Below are 17242 nucleotides of genomic sequence, written 5' to 3' on the forward strand. Positions count from 1 at the left end.
TCAAATTCCTCCCCAAATTCCGGCTCTCACAACTCGAAGCTCTGGTTTAGGTGAGAAATGTTACGGGCGATTAGAATGTTGCATCAACAAAACCTTAGATAACAAGGTGTAGAGCTGGATGAACACAGGAGGCCAAGCAGCATCAGAGGAGCAGGAAAGCTGACTTTTCGGGCCTAGACCCTAGACAAAACCTTAGTGAGTCTCATCTACAGCATGGCTAAGTGAGCTCTGTTTATTCGTTCACGGGATGTGGGCGTTGCTGACCAGGCAGCATTTATTTTCCCTTTCAACCAGAGTCAACCACATTGCTGTGGGTCTGGAGTCACATCTAGGCCAGACCAGGTAAGGATGGCAGTTTCCTTCCCTAAAGGACATTAGTGAACCAGATGGGTTTTTCCAACAATCGATTCACAGTCATCATTAGATTCTTAATTCCAGATATTTGTTGAATTCAAATTCCACCATCTGCCGTGGTGGGATTTGAACCCAGGTCCCCAGAACATTACCTGGGTCTCTGGATTAACAGTCCAGCGATAACACCACTAGGCCTCCCACGCTGCTAAGGGGCTTTTGCAGGAGTGGTATCAACCCAAACTGTCTCCCTCACTGATCAGCTCACCCAGAAAGTGACTGGGTTTAGTGGGGGTCAGTTAGATCAGTTGGTTGGATAGCTGCTTTGCAATGGGCCTGGGTTCAATTCCTGCACCAACTGAGATTACCATGAAGGGCTCAACCTCTCCCCTCACCTGAGACATGGTAAGCCTCAGGTCAAACCACCAACCAGTCATCTCTCCCAGGCTAATGAGAGAGCAGCCCCCATGGTCTGGTAAGATGATGGCGTCTTTCACTGGAGGTGAGGGCAGATGAGGCAATAGTAGGAACAGTAGCCTCTGCTTTTGGAGTTTAAAGTCTGAGAGGTGATCTCATTGAAACATACAAGATCCCGAGGGAAATGGCTTTGGGAGGGAATCTAGAATTAAGGGCCACAGTTTCAAAATAAGAGGCCTTTTATTTATGCGAGAGAAGGGGAGGATTATTCTCTGGAATTCCAGCCCACCCCCCTGCTCCTGGAGAGCAGTGGAGGCTGAGTCAGAGGGACTTGTAATCAAACAGGGAATGAAGGGAAATGGGAGGATAGTACGGCTAATTAATGAAGTAATGAAATGGAGGAGCAGGTTCGAGGGGCAAGATGGTCAACTTACATTCTTAATTCTCTTAGGTTATCATTCATCTCCTCACCAAAAGGGAAAATAAAACACCCCAGGAGCACTGCCACAATTTGTTACTCCCAGAAATCCCTCACAATCATCGCTTAAATGAACATGTTAAGGTTTCCTCGGGGAAAGGATGAGGTGGAGGACTATACAGCAACAACTTACATTTCTACAGCCACCGCTCCCCCCGACCCACCCCCCGCCAGCTGTCCTGCAGAGAATGTCATCAGGCAAATTTGACGGCGAACAGCATGAGGAGATAGAGTGGCTGGGCACTAGTTCAATCCAGTTGGTGTCCAGGAGGACCTCAAAGGGAGGGCAGAGGGAGAGAGAGAGAAGATTGGACAGTTGGAGGAGGTGGGTCTTGGGTACCTCCAATGTTGAAGTGACGGTGGCCTGGGAGTGGCCGGGCCACAGAGGAGTGCGGAGATCCTGGAGGTACACAGCTCCTGAGGGAATTGCAGAGATATGCTGACATCCTAGCAATGATGTGTAAACAGGGACAAAGTGTTCCTGGGCCAGGGGCCAGTGTGGGTAGGTGAGGATTTGATGTAAGTTAGGATATGGGCTTTTACTGAACTAAATAGGCCCAGGGCAGTCGATGGAGGACAGTGGCATACTAACATGGATGGCGCCATGTTGGCAATCAGGAAGGGTCTGTTCCTCTGGTAGCAGGTGGAAAGAATGAGGTTTGTGAATGAGAATACTAGAAGCAAACTAAATGACAGGACGATGTGATGAAGAGTGTTTGATTGGCAGTATTATAACCAGCATCATGGGTTTATCATTGACCAGGAACTGAAGTAGACCAGCCATATAAACACAGTGGCTGCAAGAGGCTGGGAATCCTGCGGTGAGTAACTCCCCTCCTGACTCCCCAAAGCCTATCCCACCATCTACAAGGCACAAGTCAGGAGTGTGATGGAATACTCCCCACTTGCCCTGGATGAGTGCAGCCCCAACAACACTCAAGAAACTCGACACCATCCAGGACAAAGCAGCCCCCGCTTGATTGGCACCACATCCACAAACATCCCACTCCCTCCACCACCGACGCTCAGTAACAGCAGTGTGTACCATCTACAAGATGCCCTGCAGAAATTCACCAAAGATCCTCAGGCAGCACCTTCCAAACCCATGACCACTTCCATCTAGAAGGACAAGGGCAGCAGATACATGGGAGCACCACCCCCTGCAAGTTCCCCTCCAAGCCACTCACCATCCTGACCTGAAAATATGTCACTGTTCCCCCAGTGTCACTGAGTTAAAATGGTAACTGTCCTAAACAGTGCTGCTGCAGATTTACAGAATTTTTCAGTGTGCATGATCTTTTGGCCCATCGTGTCTGCACTACTTGTTTGTCAGCATTGACATAGTGGACCGAAGGGCCTGTTTCTAGGCTGTATGACTCTATGACTTAGCACCATTCTCCTGCCTTTTCTCAATGGCTCTACACACTATTTCTATCCAGAAAACCATCCAATGCCCGTCTTGAATGCGTCAACTGAACCTGCCTCCACCACATTTCTAGGCAGCCCATTCCACACCCTAACTATTCGCTGAGTAGTTTTTCCTCACATCATCTTTGTTTCTGTTACACATCACTTTAAATCCGGGTCCCTCTCATTCTTGTTCCTTTCTCGAGCGGGAACAGCGTCTCCCTACCTACTCTGTCCAGCCCTGCTCAGGATTTGAAAAAACCCCCATCAAATCTCCCTCTCAGCCTCCTTCTATCCAAGGAAAACAGTCCCAACTTCTTCAATCGATCCACATCCCTGAAGTTTCTCATTCCTGCAACCACTCTCATAAACACCTTTTATGCTCCGTCCAATGCGTTCACATTTTTTCAATAGTGCCGTGCCCTGAACTGCACACAATACCCCAGTAAGATCTCATCAATGTATATGTTCAGCATAACCTCCCAGCTCTTTGCTCTTGTCCCCTATGTCCCTATTAATGAAGTTTAGAATGCTATCTGCTATATTAACTACCCTTTCTACCCGTCTGTCCAGCTTTGTGGACTTATATACATAAACACCAAGGTCTCTTTGCTCCAGCACATCCTTTAGAATAGTACCCTTTACATTATACCATCTCTCCGTGGTCTTTGTACTTCTCAGCATCGAACCTCACCCGCCCACTCCACCAACTTGTCAATGTCCTCTTGGAGTTCCGCACTGTCCTCCCAACCATTTACAGTTCTTCCAAAGTTTCATGTCATCCACAAACGTTGAAATTGTCCCCTGCACCCCAAGATCCACACCGTTAATATCTACCAGGAAAAACAAGGGCCCCAATACTGACCCCTGGGGAAATCCACCACAATCCTTCCTCCAGCCTGAAAACTATCCATTGACCATTGCTTTCTGTTTGTATCCATGTTGCTAATGTCCCTAACATTTTATGATCAATAACTTTACTCACAAATCTGTTTTAAAGCCTGTTGGAAGTCCATGTATAACATATCAACAGCCTTGACCTCAACAGCGCTCTCTACAAAAAACCCCAACAAACCAGATAAACACAATTTTCTCTTAACAAATCCACACTGACTCTCCTTAGTCAACACACATTTTCTATGTGGCTATTAATTCTATTCTGAATTACTGTCTCTGAAAGTTTCCCCACAACTGAAGTTAGGCTGATTGGCCTGTAATCGCTCTTTACAGCCTGTTTACTTACAAGGGCATAATGTTTCAAATTCTTTATTCCTCTAGCGCCTACTCCCGAGTCCAAGGAGGATTGAAAGGTAGTCGTCAGTGTTCTGTGGATTTCCACTCTTACTCTGTTCAGTTTCCTCGGATAAATCACACCTGGTCCTCAGCAACTTGAAGTACCAACAGCTCATCCAATAACACCTTCCTCTCAATATTAAATCCTTCTAGTGACGGAGCTTCCTTCTCTATCACTATATCCTGGGCAGAATCTGTCTCAGTGATGAAGACAGGTATGAAGTATTCATTTAACACCTCAACCATGTATCTCACCACTATTTGCAAATCCTACTGATCCCTAAACAGTCCGACTCCTCCCTTTACCATCCTCTTACTGTCAATGTGCTTATAGAAGAGCTTGGGATTCCCTTAATTTTAACTGGCAGTCTTTTCTCATAATCTCTCTTTGCTTCTCTTGTATACTTTTTCAGCTCAATGTTCTCCCGTCTGTTTTCAGCTCCAAGACCAGCCTCCTGTTTGCAACATCTATTCCACTGTCATTGGTCAGCTACCCTTGATGCTAACCCTCTAGCACTCCAGCTGTTAGCGAGAGTGTCAGATCTATCTCAATGGTCCACCCTCACCCCTGGGAGTTTGAAGGTCACGACCCAAATCAGAAACTTGAGGACAAAATCTAGACTGGCACACCCACAGCTGGCACTGTTGAAGGCGACGTGAAAATGTCAAACTAAGGTCCTCACCTGGTATCTCAGGTAGAGGTGAAGGGTCATGTGGCACTAGTTGGACATTTCTGAAACTGGATACCGTCACGGTGCCATTTCTGGGAGCTTGCTGTGTACGCTTCGGCCTTTTCTACCCTACAATGCTTCAGGAGGACTTCATCAGCAGTGAAGCACCTTGCGATGGTTGGGGCAGGTGCAGTTTAAGTACAAGTTTCTTGGTCTTGGCACCGTCCTCCCTGCTTCCCTGACCCTCTCACAGCCCCGACACTGTCACCATTTTACACTCTTCCCATTCCCATTCCCTTCCCAGAGGGAAGTCACGGCCTTGCGTTAACTGTCTGCCTGTAACAGTGCTGTGACTCTGCTCTCGATAAGAGACATGAAGGCTTTAAGGTGATAGCAAAACCTGCTTCATTATCATCATGCTGGCAGCCTCCATCAGTAAAGCAGAGTATTGGCCAGAGACCTTTCCAGAGCACAGAGACTAGCTGAGATTTGACCAGCCAGTTATCAGACTGAAGGACCTCAAAGGCAGCAGAAGCTATGAGCCTACTGTCTGTTATTCAGGAATGAGATTCCCACCTTAAAATTGCTTAACAGATTCCACCTGTAAGCAGCCTCACAACCCGATCTCATTTAGATCTAATTTGGGACAGCACGGTTAGCACTGCTGCCTCACATCGCCAGGGACCTGGGTTCGATCCCACCCTCGGGTGACTGTCTGTGTGAAGTTTGCACATTCTCCCCGTATCTGCGTGGGTTTCCTCCGGGTGCTCCGGTTTCCTCCCAGTCCAACAATGTGCAGGATAGGTGGATTGGCCGCAGGGATGGGGAAGGGGGCTGAATCTGGGTGGGGTGCTGTTCGGGAGGTCATCATGGGCCGAATGGCCTGGTTCCACACTTGGGCCTTACTCTTGCTGTGTGTTATAGCTGCCTGCACTTAATGGGTTTATACTTATAATCCTTGCCAGCTTTTCAAGAATGTCTTAACGATGAGAAACGGATACGTGCAGGACATTTGGAGAGAAAGCACCTGGAGTTCTTGTTGGTTCATTTGCCTGTGGTGGTGAGTATCCCCCTGTAATCTAGCAGGAAGCACCACCACCCCTCCGCCCCCACCCCAACCACTGCTCTGGTTGGAAATTGACACAGGTATCTTAGTTGAGTGATTATACTGTAGTTGGGCATGAGTTCGTTTGCTGAAAATCACCAGGGGTGTCTATTTCTGTCACTAAACACCACCCCCCAACCCCATGCTTATAAACATCAGCTAAAATGGGGGTCAGACTTCAGCTGGGCTGCCCCCACCCAGCGGTGATGTTCGCTCACTGGGATCGCTGCCTGAACTTCAATGTGAATCATGACGGTTTGCATAAGGCAACCACTCTCAATGGACATGTGCACCAACTCCAGCAGGAGAGGACAACAGCCCAGAATAAGGAATAAGTCGGGTTAAGGAGCATAACAATAAATAAGCTGGAATAAAATAAAGAGCCGTGGATGCTGGAGATCTCTAACAAACACAGAAGGTTGCTCGAGAAACTCAGCAGCTCTGGCAACATTTGATGGGAGAAAGCAGAGTTAACGTTTCACGTCAACTGACTTGCCATCGGAATAGCTCTGAACAAGGGTTGAAACTTTAACTCTGCTTTTCTCTCAGATGGAATCCCTACAGTACAAAAAAGAGGCCATTTGGCCCATTGAACCAACCTTCCAAAGAGCATCCCACCCAGACCAATCCCCCTACCCTATAGCCCTGCGTTACCTGTGACTAGTGTACAGATTCCTGGACACTATGGGCCGTTTAGCGTGGCCAATTCACCTAACGTGCACATCTTTGGATTGTGGGAGGAAACCCACACAGACACAGAGAGAATGTGCAAACTCCCACACAGACAGTCACCCGAGGGTGGAATCAGACCCAGGTCCCTGGCGCTGTGAGGCAGCAGTGCTAACCACTGAGCCACCACACTGTAGGACCTGTTGAGTTTTTACAGCCCTTTCTGCTTTTGTAGTAAATAAGCTGACACAGGAGTCTCTGAATCTTGCATCCTCTGTTATAACGAAGACATTAATGTAGAGGTTCCCAAATGTTTTCCAACTGTGTCCCCTGTTTCAAAGCTCAGGAACTGTCTTGACTCCTCAGTTGACCCCAGCGATAGGAGAGGAACTATGGGGAGGCTTGCGAGGGAGTGGTGGGGTGGTGGGTGCTGGGGGAGACCCCAATACTCCTATTGCCTCCGAGATTACAGCACCCTCCCACTGAATTTTAACTGGTGGCACAGTTTGTGGACCTCACCGTCCAGCACATTGCAGAGCCCTGCAGCTACCAATAGATCTTAACATTGCATAGTGCACTTTCTGGCCCTTGGAGCTCTCTATGTATCAAACCTCAAAGCAATGTGGTGATGTGTGGCTGGGAGGGCTGAGAAGGACAGATGGTGGATAAAGAGACACTGGGGTTGCGTTTGGTCCAAAGGGAGACATCCGTGCAGGAAAAACTATTCCAGGGAAAAGAGAAAGGACCAGACTGAAAATCTGAGGAAGGCCTTCCAAGAGGAAATTCATTACCATGTTTATGGAGTATAAAAATTGGAGGTTTTGGTAAAACTACACAAGGTGCTAGGTAGGCCACAGCTGGAATACTGTGAACAGTTTTGGACTCCTTATCTAGGGAAAGAAAGACTGGCATTGGAGGCAGTTCACCCTGTTGATCCCGGGTATGGAGGGATGGTCTTATGAGGAGAGGTTGAGTAGGTTGGGCCTGTGCTGATTGGAGTTTAGATGAATGAGAGCTGACCTTATTGGAACAAACAAGATTCTTAGGGGGACTTGACAGGGGAGACGTGGAGAGGTTATTTCCCCTTGTGTGGAAGAGTCTGAGACCAGAGGGGCATCAATTCAGAATAAGGGATTGCCCCTTGAAGACAGAAATGAGGAGGAATTTCTTCTCTCAGAGGGGAGTGAATCCGTGGAGGGCTATCGAGGCTGGGTCATTAAGTATATTGAAGGCTGAGATAGAGAGATTTTTAATCAGTAAGGGAATCGAGGCGAAAGTCAGGAAAGTGGAGTTGAGGATTAACAGATCAGCCATGAGCTCATTGAATGGCAGAGCAGACTCGATGGGTGGAATGGCCTACTCCTGTTCCTATGTCTTATAATCTTATGATTTACAGGGGACAAGTAAACATGCCAAGGACGTGGTCAAAAATCTGAAGCATATCAATGACAGTGACAGTGAGTAGGATCCTTTACATAATCTCCGCGTTCTCTAATGTCCTTTTGGGGAAGGAAATTTGCTGTCCTTACCCAGTCTGGCCTACATGTGACTCCAGACCCATAGCAAAGAGGTTGACATGAAATAACTCCACAGAGGTCAGTATCCTTTCACCAGGTCACCCTTTATTTACACGTGGAGAGTCTTTGATGCTGATCCAGCTCCCTCAGAGCCAGCCCTCAGAGTGAACAGAACCTCAGACACTCCTGTTTCTATCTGTCAGCCAGGGCTCCCTGATTGGACCAGGTTTACAGCTCCAATCAGGGAACTCATACTCTATGACTCATCACAATCACTACAGAGAGTTAACTGCCCTCTGAAATGGCCCTAGCAAGCCATACTTCATTGAGGGGCAATTAGGGATGAGTAGCCCATGCTGGCCTTACCATAACCAATGAAAGAATGAAAGAAAATAGTTTTGTGTATCTCATTCATGGAGCTAGCAAGTGCACATTGTCTAATTAGACTTGTACATTATGCAAGAAAAAGACATTTTAAGTTCACGACCAAAAAAAAAGCATTTCATAGTGGTAACGTCTGACTGCGGTATCTATTGTCCTATCTAATGCACAGCATGGATTCAGGTAACTGTCTGTAATTGTATAGAAGAAGATTTTTTTAATTGTTGGAGGTTTTTGTACAAATGGCATTTGTACAAGGATGTTGGAATCGTAGAATGGCAACAGCGCAGGAGGAAGCCACTTGGCCCGTCATTTTGTGCCAGCCCTCGGCAAGTGCAACTTGCCTAATGCCCCTCCCTGTAACCTTCTGTTTCTTTAGTTAGTCCAACCCCCTCCTCTAAACCTCAGGTTACCCTGCCTCTACGGCCATGTCAGTCAGCACATTCCAGTCACTAACCTCTCGCCAAGAGAAAGCATTTTTACCCAATCTTGATGTCAATTCTTCATCAAACATGCCCTCTGATCCTTGGCTCTTAGGCCTATAGCTTTTCCCCTATCACTCCATCCGTGTGATTTTGAACATCTCTCTCACGTGTCCTGTCTGCCTCCTCTTCTCCAATATCTCCAGCCTGCCGAGAGAACTGAAATTCCTCGTGCCTGGGAATCCATTAGAAGGACGACTGCAAATCTTCACATCATTCTTGGCACGCAATGCCCAGAATTGGGCACAATCATTGCTGTTGGAGTCAAAACAGTATGGAATACTGGTACACCATAACTCCTTCTCTTTCATATTCCCTGCATCTGTTTCTGTAGCCCAGGACTCCATTGATTTTATTAAACCTAACTGCCCTGCAACCCTCGATGATTTGAATACATAATGGACCCCTTTTCCCCTGCACCCCATTCAGAACTGTATCCTTCACTTTAAATTATCTCATTCTTAAAATGAATCACTTCACGGGTCATTTATTGGTCAGAAGATGCAGTCATCCCAGCACTGATCTGTGGGGAATTTTCCTTTAGCTTGAAAAATCACCACTAATCATTGTTTCTGGTCACCCTGCTAATTTTGTCTCCATGCCATTGGCATTCCTTTTATTTCATGGACTCCTTATTTGGTGGCAAACGCATTATGTTTTCATTAAGCATCATTGGAAATTCTATGTATACCTCATCCACTGCAGAACCCTCATCAACCCTCCCTGTTATCTCACAAAAACTCCAGCACGTTAATTAAATGCAATGTGCCCTCAGACCATCAAAGTTGGCTTTCCATAATTTATCCATTGTTGTCCAAGAGTCTGTAAATTATGTCCTGAAGTAGCGTTCCCAAAGGCTTTTCAACTGTGGATTGGCCTGTGGTAACTGGCCTTATCATCACACACACTAGATTGAATGAGTGGGCAACATCTACAGTTCTCCCGTTCTCTGCTACCCAACCCTGAGGAGGATTGGAAAATTACACTGAATACTGCACCGTGTGTGTTGCAGTGGATACTTCACCCTGCATTTATTACGGTGAATAATCCATCACAGTGAATATTACCTCTGCCTAGTAAATATGACAAAGCTAATACGTACAATCAAAAGACTCAGATGGCATACAATCGACCACAGAAATAGTTTGCAAAGTTTAAATCGCTGTACCTGAAAATTATTTAATTGCCCCCTTGGTTTTTGTACTTACTGATGATTAAGGTCCTGCAAACTGCAACGCTGCACAGAAAGCTGCTGTGATTTGGAGACAGCTGCCATGTTTTTCGTTTGCAAGTGGCAACACTCATCAGATTGCCGCAGATCACCTGGGACAGGATTAGGGAGGCAAAACTGACCCAAGCCACACCAAGCTGTATCATAGGGGTCAGCACTGGGGAGAAACGTAGGGCCAACGCGCTGCTGCTCGGCAACAGCGGCCCTCACCATCAAAAAGCACCAGAAAGTGCTACAATTTTTAACTAAGTAGATGCTATGTATCTCTCTCTCTCTCTCTCCACTTCCATGGCAGACTTGGCGGCTAGAGTTTGGTAAGAATTGGGGAAGTGTTTGTTTCTGATAAACACAGGGCTGCAGCTCAGACACTCACACTAAGCAAAATCACAGCCTGATTGGCTACTTCTTGTTAAACCCTGAGCAGATGGGCCTGTTTCTAATCAGCCAAAACACTTTCATTTCAACCTGCAATGGCAGAGCATGTGAATTTAATCACTAAATCTATTGTTTTACATCCAAACTTCTTTTATAGATCAGATTCATAAGTAACTTGTTTCTTCTCGTGCCCAGAAATGTGAAGGTTATTCTCATTTCCGCCTCTGTACGGGCCAATCCACTTTAATCTCTTGCCGTTCCTTATTGGACTCAAGTTATTAATGTGCTTGAAGTGCTATAATTAGACCATTCCTTCCTTGCCCAACACAGTTGAACAACATGACTTCATTGGTATGCGAGCTACCTGTCAAGAATCTATTTTTGTTCTTTTGTGGGATGTGGGCGTCGCTGGCTGGGTCAGTGTTTCTTGTCCGTCCCTAGTTGCCCCCTTGAGAAGGTGGGGGTGAGCTGCCTTCTTGAACCGCTGCAGTCCACCTGCTGTAGGTTGACCCACAATGCCCTTAGGGAGGGAATTCCAGGATTTTGACCCAGCGACACTGAAGGAACGGTGATATATTTCCAAGTCAGGATGGTGAGTGGTTGGGAGGGGAGCATGCAGAGGATGGCATTCCCATGTATCTGCTGCCCTTGTCCTTCTAGATGGAAGTGGTCGTGGGTTTGGAAGGTGCTGTCGGAGGGTCTTTGGTGAATTTCTGCAGGGCATTTTGTAGATGGTACACACCGCTGCGACTGAGCGTCGGTGGAGGAGGGAGTGAATGTTTGTGGATGTGGTGTCAATCAAGCGGGGGCTGCTTTGTCCTGGATGGTGTCAAGCTTCTTGAGTGTTGTTGGAGCTGCCCCCATCCAGGGCAAGTGGGGAGTATTCCATCACACTCCTGGCTTGTGCCTTGTAGGTGGTGGGACAGGCTTTGGGGGGAGGTAGGAGGTGAGTTTATTGCTGCAGGATTCCCAGCCTCTGATGTGCTATTTCAGTCATAGTACCTTTTAAACTTGCCAAGGCCTCAATTTTACTGTCAGCTCCATGGTACAGAGTGGACCTCTCCAATTTCAAGCACTAGCTGTATTTTAACATGACAGGGTGACCAACTGACTCATAACAATAGAGGGATACAAAACATAGAGTCATAGAGCTGTACAGCACGGAAACAGACCCTTCGGTCCAACTCGTCCGTGCCAACCAGATATCCTAAATTAAGCTAGTCAAATTTGCCACATTTGGCCCATATCCATCTAAAGACTTCCTATTCATGTACCATCCAGACGCCTTTTAAATGTTGTAATTGTACCAGGCTGCACGACTCCAGAATCACAGAATCTGTCCAGTGCGGAAAGAGGCCATTCAGCCCATCAAGTCTGCACTGACCCTCCAAAGAGCATCCAACCCAGAACGAACCACCCCTCACTCCGTCTTATCTCCGTAACCCTGCATTACCATGGCTAATCCACCAGGCCTGCACATTTTTGGACATCTATTAAATGCAAGGAGAATGCATTGGGAACATTGCTTTGAAGCCATTTTCCACTGCCCTACTTCCACCTGAGACTCCTTTACACCTAAAGTACAGTCCCCTAACAAAGGCAGCGTGTTCAGAGAGTGAACGTGAAACTGGGAGGTGTCCCTTCAAGAAGTCAACCTGGATATGTGGCAGGAGTGCAGAACCAAAAAGAAAAATATTCCAGTTTTTATTGTTCGTTAGGCCAATTCTTTAACTGCCTTACATTAGAAGAAGTATTCTTGATGTGTATTCACTATTGTAGTGTCAGGAAACGGTGCCAATTTGTGCATAGCAACCTCCACGGCCAGCCAAATGGCAGTGACCAAACAATTTCTTCTTGTGATGTTGGTTAAATATTGCCCAAACTCCCTTTTAACACAGGGCCTTTTTTGATTCCCGGTCCCACTCGAACAGCACAAAATTAGGGGCAGCTCAGGGGTTAGCACTGCTGCCTCACAGCACCAGGGACCTGGGTTCGATGCCACCCTCAGGCGACTATCTGTGTGGAGTTTGCACATTCTCCCCGTGTCTGTGTGGGTTTCCTCCGGGTGCTCTGGTTTCCTCCCACAGCCACAAAGATGTGCAGGCTAGGGTGGATTGGCCATGCTAAATTACCCATAGTGTCCAGGGATGTACAAGCTTAGGTGGACTAGCCATAGGTCTAGGTGGGTCGCATCTTGGTAGGTCAGTGCTGGTTCGATGGTCTGAATGACCTCTTTCTACACTGTAGAGATTCTATGTTTCTGTGAATTTAACATCTCTATCATAGACTCCCTACAGTGTGGGAACAGGCCACTCAGCCCAACAAGTCCACACTGCCCCTCCGAACAGTATCCCACCCAGACCCATTCCCCTACCCCTGCATAACCGACCTAACCTAAACATCCCTGCACACTATGGGGCACTTTAGCACGGCCAATCTACTTAACCTGCATATCTTTGGACTGTGGGAGGAAACCGGAGCACCCGGAGGAAACCCACGCAGATACGGGGAGAATGTGCAAACTCCACACAGACGGTCACCTGAGGCTGGAATCGAACCTGGATCCCTGGTGCTGTGAGGCAGCATGGCTAACCACTGAGCCACTCTATTGTTTCAATTTACAAAGTGCAAGATCCCATATGGCCTTATTAATCACTTTCTCAACCTGCCATGCTAACCTCAGAGATCTGTGCATATATACTCCCAGGTCCCTCTGTTCCTGACCCCTTCTATAATTATATTTTTTCACTCTGTATTGCTTCTCAAACTTCATGTTAAAAGAAATTCAATGACGTTAACATCACAAAATGTTTTACAAACAGTAAATTATTATTGAAACATATTTACTGCTGCAATGTAGGAAAGTCTGATAAAAATGACGAAGAGACGTTGGTGAGGGACACAGCTCACTTCATAGTATCCCTACAGCATGGGAGCAAGCTATTCAATCCATCGAGTCCCCACTAATCTTCCTTATCCAGACCCACACCCCTACCTTACTGTTGTAACCCTGGCTAATCCACCCAACTTGCACATCCCTGGACACTATGGGGTAATTTAGCATGGCCAATCTAACGTGCTCATCTTTGGACTGTGGGAGGAAACCAGAGCACCCGGAGGAAACCCACACAGACACGGGGAGAATATGCAAACTCCACACAGACAGTTGCCCGAGGGTGGAATCAAACCTGGGTCCCAGGTACTGTGAGGCAGCAGTGCTAACCACTGAGCCACTGCACTGGAATGAGAGAGCACACGTAACCACAGTGTAAACTATGGAAGACAACACTACGGATACCTCAGCATGGCTTTGGGTGTATCAGCCGACCCTGTGTGCCCAGATCAATGGAGTAAGTCTGGCACCTTCTGACCCAGAGGTGAGGTCACTACCCCCCTGAGCTCCAGCCAAAATGTACAACTTTTACAGCAAGGATGGCAACTCGAACACGTGGCAAAAACATTCACATGAAAGCACAGCCTTCCCCTTCCCGGTGCTGAAAATGATCAGCACCATTGTCGAACTCTCTCTGCTGAACAGAGACATTATCCCAGACTATTGGAATGTTGGAACTGCCCACCATCTGGTCGACAAAGTCATGTCTCAGAAATAACATTTCATCAGAAGTGTTTTCAGATGCTGATTAATCTGCTGCACAATTTTAGAATTTCCCATTCTTATTTAAAGCAATCACAACAGATGGATTGATGCAAAATTTCGCTGATATCTCCTTCACAGTACAATACCTCCCAATCTCAGTCTGGCGATTGTTAGCATACCCAGCCTACGAAACAATGCACTGTGGGAGATCTTGTCCTAACAGTGATGACACTGGGACCAGTAATCCAGAGGCTTCTGCTCATTCCCTGGGGAATACAGGGTTCGAGTCATGCCCCTGTCTGTATCAATGGTGCTGAGGTGGAGATGGTTGAGAGCATCAAGTTCCTGGGAGTGACGATCGCCAATGATCTGTCCTGGCCCACCCACGTCGACGTGACGGTCAAGAGAGCACAGCAACGCCTTGACTTCCTCAGGAAGCTAAGGAAATTCAACATGTCCATAAAGATTCTTCCCAATTTTTATAGATGCACCATAGAAAGTAGCCGTATGGATGCATCACAGCGTGGCTATTACCAAGTCCAAAAGAAACTACAGAGAGTTGTGAACACAGCCCAGTCCATCACACAAACCAGCCTTCTATCCATTGACTCCATCTGCACTTCCCCCTGCCTCAGCAAAGCAACCAATATCATCAAAGAGCCCTCCAATCCCTGGTTTTTCTATTGGGCAGAAAATATGTGCACATGTACGAACAGATTCAAGCATAGCTTCTTTCCTGCTGTTATCAGACTTATGAATGGACCCCTTTAATGTTCATGTTGATCTCTGTCTGTACCTTCTCTGCGGCTATAACACTATGTCCTGCACTCTGTTCTGTTACCCTGGTGCACGTTGTATGATTAGATCTGCCTGTAAAGCACATAAGACAACACATTTCACTGCCTCTTAGTGCATGTGACGACAATAAATCAAACCAAATCAATGCAGCAGCGAATGGAATTCAATTCACAAAGTTAGTGATGATAACAGCTATTATCACTGTCATTCAGACCAAATCTGGTTCACTAATACTGTTCAGGGAAGAAAAATCTGGCCTGCAATATCCATAGCAATGTGAGATAACAAGGTGTGGAGCTGGATGAACACAGCAGGCCAAGCAGCATCAGAGGAGCAGAAAGGCTGACGTTTCGGGCCTAGTGCCTTCTTCTTCTGAACAAGCCTTCCTGCTCCTCTGATGCTGCTTGGCCTGCTGTGTACATCCGGCTCTACACCTTGTTATCCAGAGCAATGTGGTTTATTCTTAAATACCTCAGTTCAAGGGCAATTAAGGACTGGCAACAAATACTGCACTTGCCAGTGACCGCCCCCCCCACCAACATCCCGGGAAAGAATAAATCCTGACTTGGGAAACAATGCTTTCTAATGGACACCACCCTGGGGTTAAGGCTGTCACACATAAAACAGTCGCTAGGAATGTTTACCCTGATAAAACTCAATTATTGTCTGATACATCTCTGTGAAATCACTCCTGAATTTTGTGCCTGACTGAATAGTATTGTAGACTATGACTTTTATTTCTGGGTTCAAAAAGAACCCCATTGTTTTCGCAGATTATCATCCACTGAATCCTCCTCGGGTATTTCCCACAGGATCCAAAGGCCTATAGCATCACACATAATAAGTCAGGTCATGGAGAGCTCCATTCTCTGCTGCCGGCACTGGGCAATGACAGAAATAAAATTCTCAAACAAATCCACCCCAGGTGAACATCTGACTGGTGCAGAATTTTAATTGTCTTTAATTATTTGCAGATGGAAGACCTTAATTGGTGTTTGGAAGCATCTGCGAAGGGCAGTGCTAAACTTCAAAGGGACGTCCGTGTTGGTTTGCTATAAAAGATTAACACCTTATGGGGGCAACTGATGGGAAAGCTGCAGTGAGCCTGAGGAGCTTGATATCAAAGCCTGTCCCACCATCTACAAGGCACAAGTCAAGAGTGTGATGGAATACTCCCCACTTGCCCTGGATGGGGGCAGCTCCAACAACACTCAAGACGCTCAACACCATCCAGGACAAAGCAGCCCCCGCTTGATTGGCACCACATCCACAAACATCCCACGCCCTCCACCACCGACGCTCAGTAACAGCAGTGTGTACCATCCATAAGTTGCACCGCAGAAATTCACTAAAGATCCTCAGACAGCACCTTCCAAACCCACGACCACTTATGCATAGAAGGACAAGGGGCAGCAGATACATCGGAATACCACCCCCCTATAAGTTCGTAACAGTGCACAAGCATCATGTGGACTGCTATGGGGCTTTACGGAGGCAACTTACCCCCAGATTCTCGAGGAGCAATTAATGTTGGGGAATAAATGGCAGCCTAGATAGTGAAATTCCACATCCCGTGTCTGCCAACTGAAATCTACCCCCAGAGACTTAATCACACAATCCTTCCACCAAACCCCATCCCTCCAGCCATTGGTCAGTCAACAGCTCTGACATTGTGACACGCCGCCTTCCGACAGCCAATCAGAAAGCAAAGATCACCCCATTGGATGACACTCGGCAAATGGTCATTTCTCCCCTAATTTAAATATTTTTACATCTAGTGAAAAGAAATGCATATAAAAATAATGACCAATACTACAATTACTTTTAGTGTCCCTGTGATTTTTCTCCAGGGTTGCACACAGTTGGATCTTAGAAATTAGCCTTCAATTCCAAGGCTCCAGGTCAATCCTGGAGAAAATAGAATTAAAGAACACCACATATACCTTTCGGCCTCTGAAGCATCTTTCCTTTCTGCTATACTGGTTACAGACTTTCATACCCAATACTGGACTCACAACTTCCCAAATTATCTTGGTACTTTTCTCCTTATTTTATTATTCGCAACCATGATGCTTGTCTGTGCCAATGACTTTGACCCTCACTTTGGTTCCTCAGCTTTCGTTTGGAAAGCGATGCTCCCCTTTTGAAAGGTTTCTGTTTCCCAGTTGCATCTGTATAGCACCTTCTGTAACTCCTGCAGACCCTTAGAACCCATTCGCGGACAACAAAGCCCTATCAAGGGAGATTTTTTTTGGGGGGGGGCGGGCGCGGTTGGTGTGATCACAGGCTCACCCTCAATCTGAGCAGGGATGGTGCCTTATGCCTCCATTTTGACAGCTCTCCCCGCTCCCACCCTAGTCAAAGAGTAATACAGCACAGAAGCAGACCTTTCGGCCCAACTCGTCCATGCCGTCCAAGTTTTCCAAACTTGAACTAGTCTGACCTGCCTATGTTTAGCCCATATCCCTC

The 17242-nt window shown here is 46.8% G+C and overlaps 1 long non-coding RNA gene across 1 annotated transcript; it reads left to right on the plus strand.

The window, feature by feature from the left end:
• The first annotated feature begins 5579 nt into the window (after nt 1-5579).
• LOC125487313 lies at nt 5580-16594 on the plus strand. Its single transcript, XR_007265804.1, has 2 exons — nt 5580-5677; nt 15748-16594. It is a non-coding gene; the product is annotated as an uncharacterized LOC125487313 (long non-coding RNA).
• Nucleotides 16595-17242: the final 648 nt, after the last annotated feature.

The sequence above is a fragment of the Rhincodon typus genome, chromosome 39 (genome assembly GCF_021869965.1).
Source record: "Rhincodon typus isolate 14 chromosome 39, sRhiTyp1.1, whole genome shotgun sequence".
Lineage (NCBI taxonomy): Eukaryota > Metazoa > Chordata > Chondrichthyes > Orectolobiformes > Rhincodontidae > Rhincodon > Rhincodon typus.